Raw genomic sequence first — 16,885 nt, 5'->3', positions numbered from 1 at the left:
ATTTTTGGATGACTATGGAACATGATTGTTGCAAGTTTGTGCAGAAATGTCACAAATGTCAAGTGCATGGAGATTTGATTCGAGTGCCGCCTCATGAACTCAATGCCATGAGCTCACCTTGGCCATTTGTAGCTTGGGGCATGGATGTCATTGGTCCAATAGAGCCAGCCGCCTCTAACGGACACAGATTCATTTTGGTTGCCATTGACTACTTCACCAAGTGGGTAGAAGCAGCTTCGTACAAATCGGTAACCAAGAAAGTTGTAGCTGATTTTGTTCGCAACAATATGATATGTAGGTTTGGAGTACCAGAATCCATCATCACTGATAATGGAGCGAATCTCAACAGTCACTTGATGAGAGAGATATGTGAACAATTTAAGATTACTCACCGAAACTCAACCGCCTATCGTCCCCAAATGAATGGAGCTGTAGAAGCCGCCAACAAGAACATAAAGAAGATTTTGAGGAAAATGATTGATAATCGCAGAGGTTGGCACGAGATGTTGCCATATGCTTTGTTGGGTTACCAAACGACTGTCAGAACATCAGTTGGAGCTACTCCATATTTGCTAGTATATGGAACAGAAGCAGTCATACCTGCCGAAGTTAAGATACCTTCATTAAGAATCATCCAAGAAGCTGAATTGAGTGATGCTGATTGGGTTCACAAGCGGATTGATCAGTTAACACTGATTGATGAGAAAGAATGGTTGCTGTTTGTCATGGACAACTATATCGACAGAGAATGATTCGTGCTTTCCACAAGAAAGTAAGAGCCAAAATATTCGAAATTGGTCAGTTAGTTCTCAAACGCATTTTTCCTCATCAGGATGAGTATAAAGGGAAATTTGCACCAAATTGGCAAGAACCCTACATGGTCCACAAAATATTATCTGGAGGTTCCTTAGTCCTGTCGGAGATGGATGGCACTGAATGGCTGAAGCCGATCAACTCAGATGCTGTCAAGAGATATTATGTGTGAAACTTCAGCTTGTATTTTTGTTATTTCCGTGTAATCGTTCTATTTGCTTGTAATCGCATTATTTAGAATCTATCCCTTTGTAATGAACTACGTCTGACCTGAATTCTCGAGAATGAGATACGTAGGCGGCCTATGTCGGCCTCGGTCACCCCTTTATCCCTTTTTAATGCTTTCTTTTGTAATGAACTACGTCTGACCTGAATTCTCGAGAATGAGATACGTAGGCGGCCTATGTCGGCCTCGGTCACCCCTTTATCCCTTTTTAATGCTTTCTTTTGTAATGAACTACGTCTGACCTGAATTCTTGAGAATGAGATACGTAGGCGGCCTATGTCGGCCTCGGTCACCCCTTTATCCCTTTTTAATGCTTTCTTTTGTTTGAACTACGTTCGACCTGAATTTTCAAGAATGAGATACATAGGGCGGCCTATGTCGGCCTCGGTCAATTTCTTTGTAAAATTCATATTTTTGTTAATCCTTGAGGGGGAACTACGTTTGACCTGATTCCTGCCTCAACGGGATACGTAGGCGCCACAAAGGCTCGGTCATATTTCCTGTAAGGATTTCTATTTCTCTTCACAATAGAAACTGAGACAGAATTTTTGAGAGGGACTCAAAAATTCTCGAGGAAAAGATCTTTCCAACAAAGTCAAGACTAAAGTCACTTTGATATTTGCAACTGGGACAGAATTTTTAAGAATATCTCAAAATTCTGTGATTTGCTCACCAACGACTGAAGACAAACCAAGACAGTTAACTGGGACAGAAATTTTGAGATAGCCTCAAAATTTTAACTGGGTCTATCGACAGTTTAGGACAACTTTGAATACTTCCCAACAAGTAATCAGATAAATCCCAAAACATCAACTCCAAATGGCGTCCACTAAGCTTGGCGTGACATGACACTTGACAGTGACATTTTCCAAATGCTACTTTTTGAAAATCTATTTTTTCTTAAAACTTTTCCTACATGTTTCAATTATTTTTACATAAAAATGTTTTGTCTTATCTATCAAGAAGCGGGAGATCGGAGAAATCAACCGGAGATAGCAAGACAAGGAGCAGACAACCGAAGAGATCAACACAGATCAGTTCATTTTGTAAAAAACTAACAATTTTTCTGTGGATGCAGGTCTATAGGTTTGACTCAAGATCGTCATATTCTTCCATTCAATGAATATGGAGAAGTCAAAAGGGTGAAGAGCTCCCCAAATTGACAACTTTTCTGTGGATGCAGGAAATATTTCATGCTTCTTATACCAAGAATTGGGAATATGAGTAGCATTAATTTATTCAAATTTTCAGCAAGACAAGGTTCATAACGAACATGCAATTATGTTCGGAGATGGGACAAATGAAAACCTTGAAGAGAGAAATATTATTATTTTCCAGCAACTAAAGATACCTGGAAGATATTTATCTGCATTATATTATCAGATATGATAAACTCTTGCCTTGAAGGTTATTTATATTGTATTGTCGAAAGAGACGATACCACTACTCAGAGAGTCATTTATATCGTATTGTCAAATGAGATGATACCACTACTCCGAGGGTCATTTTTATTTATATTGTCGATTGAGACGATATCACTACCCGAAGAGTCATTTATATCGTATTGTCAAAGGAGATGATACCATTATTCCGAGGGTCATTTATTTTTATTTATATTGTCGATTGAGACGATACCGCTACCCAAAAAATACCCAGAAGATCACATATGTTGCTCGGTGAAGCATTATCTTCATTTGGTATCAGGGAGGCATCATCAAAAGAAATCATGCATCGCGAGAAAAGGTTCATGCATAGCAAGAGAAAGAAATCATACATTGCAAGAGAAAGAAGTCATGCATCACGGAGAAGTCATGCATAGCAAGAGAAAGAAATCATGCATCGCGGGAAAGTCATGCATTGCAAGAGGAGAAGTCATGCATAGCTAGAAAAGAGACTTATGTATTACAAGAGAAGAAAAGAGATTCATGTATTACAAGAGAAATAAATCATTCATAGCAAGAGAAAAAAGTCATGCATCGCGAGAAAGAGATTCATGCATCGCGGGAAAAGATTCATGCATCGCGGAAGAAGGAATTCATGCATCGCGAGAAAAGATTTATGCATTGCAAGAGGAGAAGTCATGCATAGCAAGAAAAGAGATTGATGTATTACAAGAGAAGAAAAGAGAAAAATCATGCATTGCAAGAGAAAGAAGTCATGCATCGCGGTAAGAAGAAACCATGCATAACAAGAGGAAATCCATGCATAGCAAGAGAAAAGTCATGCATCACGGAGAAGTCATGCATTGCAAGAGGAAATCCATGCATAGCAAGAGAAAAGTCATGCATCGCGGGAAAGAGATTCGTGCATAGCAAGTGAAGGATTCATGCATCGCGGGAAAGAGAACCATGCATAGCAAGAGAAGGATTCATGTATCGCGGGAAAAGTCATGCATTGCAAGATAAAGAAGTCATGCATCGCGGGAAAGAGATTTATGCATAGCAAGAAGAAGCAACCATGCATAGCAAGAGAAAATGCCATGCATCGCGGGAAAGAGATTCATGCATAGCAAGAGAAGGATTCATGCATCGCGGAAAAGAAGTTATGCATTGCAAGAGAAAATTTACCCATCACAAGAAGATCAACATCGACTGCATCATTTTTTCTTTACAAAATGACATCAAGAGAATTATCAACAACGACGTCAAGAGAACTGTCAACATATTTACATCAACTTATTTTATTACATTGAAGATCATATTGCAAATATAAGACACAAACTTTATTTGCTTCACGTCAAACCCGATAGAGTTGACGTCAAATATTCAAAGAGAACAATTAAGTGTCAATACGGTAAAAGACACTGTCTCCCATTTGAATTGTATTTTTATGCTAATGAGTTTATCTCAGTCTTTGTCGAGAGCATCCAAGAGGATGAATTCTCAAAACAAACCACAGGTGCAGACGACATCAAAAAGGATGCAGCACAACGTGAAACTTTTTCTTAGCGGCGAACTGGGACATAGTCCAAAGAGGAGTGTCAAACTCTTAGGACGCGAGTAGAGGAGCGACTTCCACCACAATCAAACCGCACCCCTATCAGAAGGCATGTGGGTTTTTCTTAGGTTTGTCGGTTTCAGTTTCGCTTGCGGAAATTTTTGGCCTCTACCGGAAGCGGCTTTCCAATCCGAGTGACAATGCACCAAGAGCTTTGGAAATTATGTCTGTGTAAGTTCTTACTTATGGATGTGAAGAGCTCTGCATTCATGGCTAAGAGGTTGCAAGCCTCCTTTTCATACTCGACTTACTTTGTCATTTCTCTGAACCGAAGGTTATCTTGCATAATAGATTTCCTTTTCAACCGATTGAGTTGAACTACAAGCAGCCTGATTCCCTGAGTTGAGGATAAGTAGGCGAAATCATTGTTGAAAACTCGGCTGTGTTCCAACATTCTCCTTTAAATCTTATTCCCAAGTGTTTCGGTCTCTTCATAATTCGATATCGAAATAACTTTTGAATTCTTTCAAAATCGTGCGTCAAATCAGGCGTATCGAACTACAAGTGGCCTGAATTCTCATATTGCCTGAGATATGTAGGAAACCCATTTTTGGGGTTCGACCGTAATTTCTAAAGTCCGTACCAAGATCCCTTTTTCAGAAAAGATGAAGATGTGATCGGTCAAAATTGGATTAGTCAAATTCATTTTCCTCGAATTTCTTGTATCAATTCAAGTAAAATGAGGGACAGTTGTTGACACCCAATTTTGAACCTCCACAATATAAATTAATCATCGAGCTTCTAAAATTCCAAATGATTTGAAATAATTGACTTTATAAATTTCAAAATATTTTTCAAGTTATTTTAAATAATTTTGTCACTTTTTATAAAAAATGAAATAAAAAATAATTTATATATTATATATGTTTTAGATAATTTCATATATAATTAATACATTTTATAAATATTTGAAAATCACCTCAAAAAGATTTTTTTTTATTTATTCTTCCTTAAATGTTTTACTAATTGGTTTAATTATATAATAGTTTACACTTTTGAATTAATTAGTTTATAATTAAGTTAGTTATTTTATTTTGTTAAAATTAAGAAGCTCATTAATTAATTTATATTAATTCGTCTTGTTTAATCACTAGCCGAGTTTACTAAATGAATTCGATTTGGCTACATTCCTAATTCATTGGCTAAAGTCGTAATGCAATGGACCACTCAATTCGGTTATAATTGTAGCTTATTAGCCAAATTCCTCAAACCCATATTTTATTTTTTATTTTTTAAATCAATTTAAATCCAAATCTTCCAGCCAATAATTTTCAGCATTAACCTGGCCCACTATAATTCTCAATACAACAATACAACCATCAGCAATACCTACGTGCAGCAGCCTTACTCCCCCACTTCCATTTTTCTCCGAATCCCGGCCCAAACCCATTTCTTTCATCATTTCAGCGGCCCAAATTTCATTAATTCTAATTTCTCTAAACAAAAATAGACGCAACAGCAACATTACAGTACCAAAACAGTACATATCCCCTGTACAGCGTCTTCAGCTTCGACGTCCCTCTCCACTGTGCGATTTCAGCAGTCCGTTTCCAGCCATCAAGCACGCGTTTTCGTCCTTGCCAACGTGAGATCGCTCCACGTGGCATCTCAAGGACATTAGAGTCAATTTGAGGCGTCGATTTGGCCTTTCTCCTTCCGGAATAGGGCAAAAATTTCAGAAAAAGCATGCCTCCCTTCAATGGTGAAAGTTTTTGAAATTTGAATTTCGAATGGAGCGGATTCTCATCCGGATTCCATCCGATTCCCCCCAAAATATGCCCTAATAATCCCCTATATATATTCTCTTCCTAGTCACTGTTTGGGGGGGTTTTTTTTTTTTTTGGAGAAAGGAGGTTTTAAAAAAGGGGTTGAAAAATAGAGTTTTGATAAGGATATTCTCTGGTAGAAAAAATACTAAAGATTAGCCGGCACTAGAAAGGGAGAAACATACTTGAACCATAGCTTTCGAAGGCACAAAGGGACTAGAAATCTTGATTTTTTGCTCAATCTTTGTTATCGTTGGTTTTCGCCTGTTCATTTAAGTTCTCGGAATCGCTTTAGTGGTGTCGAAAGAGCTCATCCTGCTCGTTGCTGTCCAGTTTGCTGCACCTAAGAAGGTAAACCTCATTCCTGCTCTTGTCATACACTTTTTAGATGTAGGCTGTTCATTGCTCGAGAGATGTAAGTTGCTTAAAATGCTGATGTTTGAAAACATCTTGACTTGCTGTGAACTGCAAAATCAGTAATGTATCAGTATCTTGTTTATCTATTGTTCTTTGGTTCATTTGTTTGGAAGTCTCGATGATTCTTTGTATGGTTTTGAGTTGTTCTCCTTGCTATTTTCTCATGATTTCATGGTTAATCTCATTAGTTGGATGTGGTTAGTGTGATCGTGGAACTTCTGGGTCTAGAATGTTGCTTCTCTCAGTCCGTTACACAGTGCTTGTTTCACTCGTTTTGCCAACATGAATCATATAGGTTGCGTAGTTTTACATCTTCTTTGTAGGGTGTCTGTTAGGACTGTATTCATTTTAATAGTATGGTTCATATATTAGTTATTTACAGCTTTAAAATCTCATTCATGATAGCGTTAATTGTATAGGCTTCATCACCTTTCATGTTGAGTCGAATCATCTCGAGTCCATCTTAATTTGACTAAGTTAAAAAAAATGAATTAATAACGGTTGGAAGGTCAACTTGGGTCAATGTGTTTTGTCCCATATTTCTCCCATTCCGAGCTGCTTTGATTGTATTCCTTTCACTCCACTTCCGTCATGCATCCTATCAAGTTTTAAAGTTTCAATTGATTGTGAAAAAATAAAATAAAATAAATAAATTTTGGTTGTCCTACGTTTTTAGCAAAGCAGTAGCTTAACTTTTGCTTGTAGTCATACTTGTATGTTAGCCTTAATCAAAATCTGATCTATTTTTTTTTTCTCCTACAGTGTTGTTGGACCCGTGAATTTATTCTTGTTAAGTTTTTTACTTTTCTTCCAACAATAGTATTAGATAGAAGACATTTCCAGTAGCTTGCTTTTGTCCAAATTGATAATTGCTTTTCTTGTTCTTGTCCAATATTTGTGCCTGCCGCCTTTTCCCTGTGACCACTGCCCTTATATATATATATATATATATATATATATATATATATATATATATTTTATTTATGACCCTCATTTAGTGTTATCTCGTCATGTGAGGTTAGATTAAATCTGAATGAAGATTCTTCAAGTATTGTATGCATTTCTTTGTCATTCTTGTATGACCATGGTATAATAAACTAAGCACATGCATTTTTGCCCTATTTCTATTTTATATGTCTTGGTTGCATTACATAGATTTAAAGTGTGCTCTATTACTAATGTTTATCTTGTTTCATTCTTTTCCATGTATGAACCGGCCTCTCCGAGTCCTTGGAAACTCATCTTCCTTGCATTTCATTGATTGGGCCTTAGAGGCCTAATTATATTTTCTCGATCGAGTCAACTCCATTTTCGAGTTAAAGAAATTGAAGAACAGGTTCCCGAAGGATAAGCAAGACTAGAAATTAAATTTACAGGTTTCCGAAAATTTAAAGAAATACAGGTGGAAGACGATGTACAGGTGTTCGACAAGAATTGAAAATGAGCGATGTCTTAATTGTATACAACCATGAAAATAAGGCCATATAAAGGCTGTATACGTGTCCAAGCAAATTTGACCTCAAAGGCCCAAATGAAAACAACCAGCAGCCTTTTGAATTTAAATGGGCCCAGACCCGTTTTTGGGCCACCTTTAGATTTAGGACAGGTTATTAAGATTGGGAATTTGGGTCAAAGGCCCAAGTTCAATGCTCTTCTCCCTCTCCTATTTATTGTATTTGACTAACACTCCGATTATCTTATGATTTAATTTAATTAAATTTCCCAAGAATGGTCATTTCGTTTTATTTTCGAATTAAAGTGTATATATATATATATATATATATATATATATATATATATATATATTATTTCCCTTTTTTTAGTCTTGTTGACATTTTATGAACTATTCCCCTTTAGAAAATTTTATTAGTAATAAAATAATAAGGTAAAATAAAAAGAGTTATTTACTCAGTTAAAATTTCAAAAATTAGTTAAAATAAATGAGTTCTTTACCTACTTATAATTTCAAAAATTAGTCAAAATAAATGAGTTCTTTTAAATTTTCAAAATTAGTCAAAGCCGTGATGAATTTTTTATTACTTAGTCAAAATTTCAAAATTAGTCAAAATCATTTTTAGTCAAATCGCCGGTCAACCGCGAGTTAGCGGGCATTCCGAGGGCCTAACACCTTCTCAGAATGTACATTGAACTCCGAACCCTTTTATTTTTTAATTGATTTTATCTGTTTAAATCTTTTGAAAACCTTATATTTTTTCTTGATTTTTTTATTAAAAATTAAGTGGCGACTCTGTCCTTTTGGAAACCCGATTTCTCTTAAACCATAAGTTTAATCAGTTTTTCGAAAACTCAGTCATTTTCCCTTTATATATATTTTAAATAAAACAGGTGTTAAAGCATGTGAGCAGAGGTACCAAAAATATGAATGGTGTGAATTATTTGACTAAAAATCCACCACCGATTGAGGAGTTCTACAATGAAGAGGATACTTATGCAGTGAATGATTAGACGGGGGGTTTCCGAGACAATGCCAAAGGTTCCAGTTTGGATAATTGGGAAACCAAGGTTGGAACTATGGCAACTACAACTGAGTGGGTCATTATGTCCAAGATGGGAACTATAATCGCGACAACAAATACAAACTGAACAACTATGGCAACAGAAACGATAGGGGTGGGCCATATGTTCCTCCTCAAAATCAGGAATCTGGTAATAGGGAAGCTGGGGGGTAGTATGTCACGTATTGAGGATATGATGCAGAAGATGATAAAGAGGTTTGATTCAACTGATGAGAATGTGAAGGAGATGCGAAATGACGTGTCTGGAATTGGTCAAAAAGTTGATGCCCATGCAGTGTCGATCAAGCAACTTGAGAAGCAGATGAATCATTTGTCCACTACAGTTAATCCACGATAGCCCGGCACACTTCCTAGCAACGCCATCCAAAATCCAAAGAATGATGGGCATTGTATAACAGTCACTACTCGAGGGGGTAAGTAGACCATTGATCCACCCATGCCATCTGAGGTAGAAGTTGAGGTTACTAAAGATGATGATGAGATAGAGGTTATTGATGAGTCCAAGAATGCGACAGAGAAGGAAGTGGAGATAACCCAGAAAGTTGTCCCCATGCCTAGACCTCCACCTCCATTCCGACAAAGGTTAGTGAAGTAGACTGAAAAAGGCAAATACCGTAGGTTTATTAGTATGTTGAAACAACTTTCCATCAATGCTCCGTTGATAGAAGCTCTAGAGCAAATGCCTGGGTATGCGAAGTTTATAAAAGATTTGGTGACAAAGAAAAGGGTTGTGAATTTTGAAGATGATGATAGGTTGCAACATTGTAGTGCTATTGCTACAAGGTCCCTTGGGCAGAAGAAGGAGGATCCTGGGGCTTTCACTATTCCGTGTACCATCGGGTTGTTGCATTTTGCTAAGGCACTATGTGATCTTGGTGCTAGCATTAATCTGATGCCATTGTCTATTTACAAGAAGTTGGGTTAAGGAGATCCAAAACCGACTGCGATGCGATTCCTCATGGACGATAGAACTGTGAAGAGGCACATTGGTGTGCTCCATGATGTACTAGTAAAAGTGGAGTCTTTTATCTTTCCGGCGGATTTTGTGATACTTGATTGTGAGGTTGATTTTGAGGTTCCCATCATTCTAGGGAGACCATTCCTTGCCACTGGGCGTGCCTTGGTTGATATTGAGAATGGGAAAATGATGTTCCGATTGAATAATGAAGAGGTAACTTTCAATATTTGCAGATCCATGAAGCAGAGTAGTGAGCTCAAGTCGGTATCAGTGGTGAATCATATTGTAGAGAGTGGTTCTGAGGTGCCTATTAAAGAGAGATTGGGTGTTGATGCACTAGCAGCGGTAATGATGAACTTTGAAAATAATGGTATTAAAGACTATGATGAATTGGTCGTCGCACTTGATAGGTTTGAATTCCATTCAAAATCAAAGAGATTAGAGCTAGACATGAAGAATCGGAACTCTCCACCTACAAGACCCTCTGTTGAAGAGGCTCCAAAATTAGAGCTTAAGGCTCTACCATCACATTTGAGGTATGTATTGTTGGGGAGAGATGGTACTTTATCGGTCATCATCGTGGCAGATTTGAATATGACACAAGTTGAAGCATTGGTTTCCATGTTGAAGAGGTTCAAAAGGGCTATTAGGTGGACTATTGCGCACATTATTGGGATCCCTCCTAGCATTTGGTCTCATAAAATCCAACTCATGCCTGATCACAAGCCTAGTATTGAGCACCAGAGAAGATTAAATCTACCTATGCAAGAGGTAGTTAAAAAAGAAATCATCAAGTGGTTGGATGCTGGAGTTATTTATCCCATTGCAGATAGTAGTTGAGTTTGTCTTGTTCAGTGTGTGCCCAAGAAAGGTTAGATAACTGTGGTTCCGAATGTAAAAAATGAGCTTCTTTCGATGAGGCCCGTGACTGGCTGGAGAGTCTGCATGGACTACCGAAAATTAAATGCTTGGACAGAAAATGACCACTTCCCTATGTTGTTCATGGATCAGATGTTGGATCGACTTGCTGGTAAGGGTTGGTATTATTTTCTTGATGGTTATGCAGGCTACAATCAGATTTCTATAGCTCCGGAAGACCAAGAGAAGACCACCTTCACTTGCCCTTATGGGACTTTTGCCTTCAAACGGATGCCATTTGGGGTGTGCAATGCTCCAATGACCTTCTAGCGTTGTATGATGTCGATATTTCTGATATGGTGGAGGATACAATTGAGGTATTTATGGATGATTTCTCTGCGGTAGGTGATTCTTTTGATCGTTGTTTAGACCATTTGGCCGAAGTACTAAAACGGTCTGAACAGTGCAATCTTGTGCTCAATTGGGAAAAATGTCACTTCATGTTGAAAGAGGGGATAGTTCTAGGTCACTAGATTTCTTAGAAGGGTATTGAGGTTGATAGAGTGAAAGTTGAGGTAATAGAAAAGCTTCCACCACCTATCTTTATGAAAGGTATTAAAAGTTTTCTTGGGCATGCAGGTTTCTATAGGAGGTTCATCAAGGACTTCTCAAAAATTGCACATCCATTATGCAAACTGCTCGAAAAGGAGTATAACTTTGATTTTGATGATGCTTGTCTGAGAGCATTTGGAGAGTTGAAGGAAAAGTTAGTTTCCGTACCTATCATTATTTCACCGGATTAGGGGTAAGCTTTCGAGGTAATGTGTGATGCGAGTAGAGTGGCTCTTGGTGTGGTATTGGGGCAGAGGCGAGAGAAGATTCTTTATCCCATCTACTATGCCAGCAAAGCTCTAAATGTAGCTCAAAAGAACTATACAATGACTAAACAGGAGCTTCTTGCGGTGGTTTTTGCATTTGAGAAATTTCGATCCTACTTGCTTGGTACTAAGGTAGTAGTGCATACTGACCATTCCGTATTGAGGTATTTGATGGCTAAGAAGGATGCAAAACCGATATTGATTAGATGGGTGTTGTTGTTGTAAGAGTTTGACTTTGTGGTGAAAGATAGAAAGGGGACAGAAAATCAGGTTGGCGATCACTTGTCCAGATTGGAGGAAGAGGCTATGCTCAAGCTTGGTGATAGGGCTGAAATTAATGATGTTTTCCTAGATGAACATGTATTGACTGCTTCTCATGATCTGATTCCTTGGTTCGCAGGCTTTTCTAAATACTTGGCAAGTGATCTGGTGCCATCAGATTTGTCTTTTCACAAAAGGAAGAAGTGTATGCATGATGTAAAGATGTTCTTTTGGGATGAGCCTTATTTGTACCGTAGTTGTGCTGATGAGATTATTATTCGATGTGTGCCCGAGGTTGAGATGTTGAGTATACTAGAAGAGTGTCACTCATTGCCTGTTGGTGGGCACCATAGTGGTATTCGGACTGCGCATAGGATTCTGCAGTATGGGTACTACTGGACCACTATCCCCCAAAATGCTCATGATTTCACCAAGTCTTGTGATTGTTGCCAAAGAGAAGGAGGAATTTCAAAAAGGGAAGAGCTTCCTATGAATCATATATTGGTGATAGAGTTGTTTGATATATGGGGAATTGATTTTATGTGTCCATTTGTGAGTTCACATGGGATGAAGTATATTCTTGTTGTGGTTGATTATGTGTAGAAGTGGGTGGAAACAATTGCACTTCCCAACGATGAAGGTAAAAGTGTCACCGCATTCTTGAAAAAGAATATATTCTCCAGATTTGGTACACCTAGGGCGATTATCAGTGATGGAGGTTCCCACTTTTGTAATAAGTTGTTCAACACGTTACTTGACAAATATGGCGTCCACCACACTGTATCCACTCCTTACCATCCGCAATCTAGTGGGCAAGTTGAAGTGTCCAACAGAGAGATCAAGCAAATTTTGGCAAAGACTGTGAATGCTAATAGAACTGATTGGTCAAGAAAGCTTGATGATGCTCTATGGGCCTATCGCACCGCATTCAAGACTCCCATAGGTATGTCCCCCTACCAACTTGTATATGGAAAGTCTTTCCATTCGCTAGTAGAGCTAGAGCATAAGGCTATGTGGGCGCTAAAGAAGCTAAATTTGGATTGGGGCACCGCATTGAATCAGAGAATGAGTTACTTGAATGTGCTTGATGAGTTTTGCCTAATAGCTTATGAAAGTTCAACCTTGTACAAAGAGAAGATGAAGAAGTATCATAATCAAAGGATTGAGAAGCGAGAATTTGTTGTGGGTGATCTTGTGCCTCTATTCAACTCTAGGTTGCGCTTGTTTCCGGGCAAGGTCATGTCCAAGTGGACCGGGCCATTCTTAGTCACGCAAGTGCTCCCACATGGAGCGGTCGAGCATGAGAATAGTGAGGGAACAAGGTTCAAGGTAAACGGGCAAAGGATCAAGGTCTATCTAGGAAACGCGAAAAGTGTGCATGAAGTTATTGAGGCCTACTATCTTGATGAAGTCTGAGTAATCAAGAGGCCTGCGTCATGCCGTGACGTTAAATCAAGCGCTGCTTGGGAGGTAACCCAAGATGTACAATCTATCCAACTATAGGATTTTCTTTTCAGTTTAGTAGTTCTCTTTGTTTATTTGCCTTTCTGTATTCCTTTAGGAAGAAGTTTTATTTTTGTTTTAGTGTTGGCTAGATATAGCATGGGCTCCATGTCTAAAAAGTGTCCAGAAAATATAAAAATAAAGGCCTAACGGTTGCTAAATGTGCAGGGACGAAAAGCAAAAATCTGCAGAAAATGTCTGTTGTAGAGGTCTACGGAACCCATCAACGGTCTGTGGTTCGTTCCACGGACCGTGAATGGTGTCCGTAGATCCCAGGTAGGATCTCTAATTTGTCGAAGTAAGAAAGTGACCTACGGACCCCATCTACGGTCCGTAAGTCGACCCACCGTCCGTAGACGGGGTCTCGTGGGTCCAAACCCTAGCTTTTGTCTCACCCGACCCGAAACCTTTTTTAATAAAACCCCTCATTTTTTTAAACATCTCCCTATTACCAAAACTTCCGCCCAACCATTTTGAAACGTCCCCTCTCCTAAAATCCCTCCATATTACCACCATATCCCATAAATCACTCCACCTTCATTCCCTCATATTCCCAATTCACTCACCCCTCTCCCAAAATCTCTTCATTCCGTATTTTTCAGAGGTTCCGGTGTCCGGGTTCGGTGAAAAGGCTAGTAAGAAGTTGTTGGAAGTCTAAAGTCATCACACCATCACCCACTTCCTTTGCTTGTAAGGTAATCGACTTCCCCTTCACTTTGAATTTCGGTTCATTGTTATTATTGAAAGTCAGGAAGTGGATCTTGACCTTGGGTGTGATATTTTATGTGTTCCTCGTGAATTGTATGTTAGAAATACCCATGGGATGATAGATAGTGATTGTGTAGTCTTAGTAATTAAATAACATGGTGAAAATTTGGTATGAATGAAAGTTTCGACCTAGGTTTCCTAGTTTTGTATGCAATACATGTTGAAAAATGAGTAATTGGAGCCCTAGGGATGACAAATTATCATAAATTGTTTTGAAATGCATGATTAGACTTAGGACAAATGATTGAAATTGTCGAAAATTGGTTTAAACATGAGGCATGTAGGATACCTGCCTGGCACGGACTTGATCCACGAGACCCCGTCTACGGATCGTAGATTAGGTCTGTGGTCTGTGACACATAGATATTTCACTAAGTGTGGAACCAAGGAGGTGGACTATGGTCCGTAGATCAATCTATGGACAGTTCTGCACATCCGTGGTTCCCATCAGAGCCCAATTTTTTTGGGACTTCTGACCTACGAGGGGATCCTCGAACCGTAGGTGGCCACTGAAACCACTGTCTGAAAAAAATTAGTTTTTCGTTTGGTTCGTTCTTTGTTCTAAAATATTTTTGAGTGTGTTTTTCATTTATATTGGTACTAATTCTTCCTCCACAGGTACCATGGCCCCGAAGAAAGCTCTCACCGTCGCCGCAAAAGGTATATCCAAATCAACGGCACCAACCCATTGGCTAATCGACGAAGATACTAATGACCCTGCATATGTCCTCACCACTAGAAAAACATCACCCACAACACCCCGGACTACTCGAAATCAATCCAAACAGATGGTTACCGACGTAGTCACTACCTCCCAGTCTGATGAGAAGGATACACTGATCAGATTACCGACTAGGTCTGGTTCCGGCTCTGTGTCCCACTCTGCTTCCGAGACTGCTTTTGGTTCTGCAATAGGCTCGAGTTCACATGGCAGGGCGGCCTCTTCTGATGAGGCTACTAGTTCGAGGGAGGTTCCAGCGCCACCAAACACCGACCCTGCTCCGGTTGCTGAGGAGCCTAACAGATGGTGCTTTGAGGGTTAATGGCAAATATACAGGGATGCTAGGATGTTAAACGAAAAAGAAAAGATGGACCGACTTATCACAAAGGAGCACAGGGTTCTCACGTGGAGCCTCCACACCATACCCGACATCCATCGGCTCTTTCAGCAACACAAATGCGAGTGAATTGCTCGACTCCCTGGGACCTATAGTGAGGAGTTAGTAAGGGAGTTTTATGCTTCATACGCAGCCACCCTCCGAGGCTCTATTCATAAAAATGCCAAACCCAGAGCCCAGGCACCACTCACGGTAACACTAGTGTGTGGGTTTTCTGTGTATATATCTGAAAACACCATCCACCATTTCCTCTACGGTGCCGCACTTAGGCACTCAATAGAACCAAGTTTGACTTCAGATGGGACATCATGCAGAGTGGGGAGTTTCAACGAAGTGTAGAGAAAAGGGAGAACGTAATACACTGGCTGGAACAATACATTGCTACTGATGGAGAACGCGTAGAGTGGGTCACCACCCCGGGCTTAAGCATCAAGAAGGCCACTCTCACATTGCTAGCCCAGTTCTTCTAGCTTTTGGTTTGGAATAGGGTATCGCCCACTAAGGCTGATAATGCGCTTACTTGGGATAGAGCGGTGATTATTGCAACTTTGGTAGCTGGGTTCGATATAGACTTTGCCCGCATGTTGTTGGCAGAGATCTATGAGAGGGAATTCAGGTCTACCACTACTTTACCCTTCCAATGTATGATCTTCTAGTTGTGTAGGGATGTTGAGGTGCCTATCTAACATTGTCACAAATTGGTACATGCGATCGGAACCCTTGACATAGGCCTTATTTGGGATGAGGCCAATCTAGCTGCCCCACGACATGGTCCACAGATTGAGGTGCCACCATTAGGAGTAGATTTAGTAGGTCATGTGGAGCCGTTGCAGGGTGAGGACATTTCCCCTCCAGTCCACACTGATGATGCCCCAGTCTCCCCATCTCAGGCCTCCAGTCAGGCCCCTAGTCATCCAGAGCCACCCCGTCTTCAGGATCTGTTGTTCTGCCCTTGGCGCGAGTTCAAAAATTGGAGGCTCAAATAGCTACGTTGCTCCAACATGTGAAGCCATGGATGCAATGGTCTATTGCAGAGTCCACGGATAGGATGGAGCGGAGGATGGAGACCATGATAGACCAGAAGGTCTAGGTCGTTCATAAGCGCCTGGATGCCTTTTTGTTGAGAGTCCTCAAGTGACTAGCCCCCACCATAGATCTCTCATCTTTCCAGAAGGAGTTGGACAATCTCCGGGCCAACCTTGGTGCCATTCTTGCCCCACTGACAGAGGAGCCAGAGTCTACACCTACTGCACTGGCTGATGATACAGTGCTAGACACTCTATTCGGAGAGAATGTGATGCAGCTCGAGCACACGTGTTCCCAAGGGAAGAGGCCCCGCTCCAGTCGTACTTTTGATGCTACAAAGGATGCACAGATTAAGAAACAGTAGAGCCAGCAGAGAGAGCAAACTATGAAAGCCTCTATTGTGGAAAAGGACTTGCGCCAGTAGAGGGTTCACAAGGGTATTCTTGGAGCCTCGAGTTCTAGGCCCACCACTAAGGCTGTGGCTGCTGTGAGAGATGATGAGATCACCACTGATGGTGCGGTTAGAGTGACTGATAGCACTACTAAAGGTGTTGTGATAGATGATGTGGGCACCATTGAGGGTGGCCAAAGTGTTTATCCAGTGGGATCCCGGAAACTGGACCCACCCACTTATTGATGAGTCTTTGGTTCTATGCATCACAGGTTTGCTTCACCCAATCCCTTACTCTTTACTTTTTGTGCATTGGGGACAATTGCACTCTATTTTTTAGGGGGTGGGGTAAATGGATTATGAGTGAT

At 40.0% G+C, this 16,885-nt stretch overlaps 1 pseudogene; it reads left to right on the top strand.

Annotated features, from left to right (window-relative positions):
- The window catches only part of LOC125831915 (uncharacterized), a 30,265-nt pseudogene extending 14,179 nt beyond the window's left edge, over positions 1-16,086 (top strand).
- Positions 16,087-16,885: the final 799 nt, after the last annotated feature.

This window comes from Solanum verrucosum, unplaced genomic scaffold (assembly GCF_900185275.1).
Source record: "Solanum verrucosum unplaced genomic scaffold, falcon-dt-bn FXZP01000185.1, whole genome shotgun sequence".
Lineage (NCBI taxonomy): Eukaryota > Viridiplantae > Streptophyta > Magnoliopsida > Solanales > Solanaceae > Solanum > Solanum verrucosum.
Note: the sequence above shows the minus strand (reverse complement) of the source record. Positions and strands in the feature narration are given on the sequence as shown.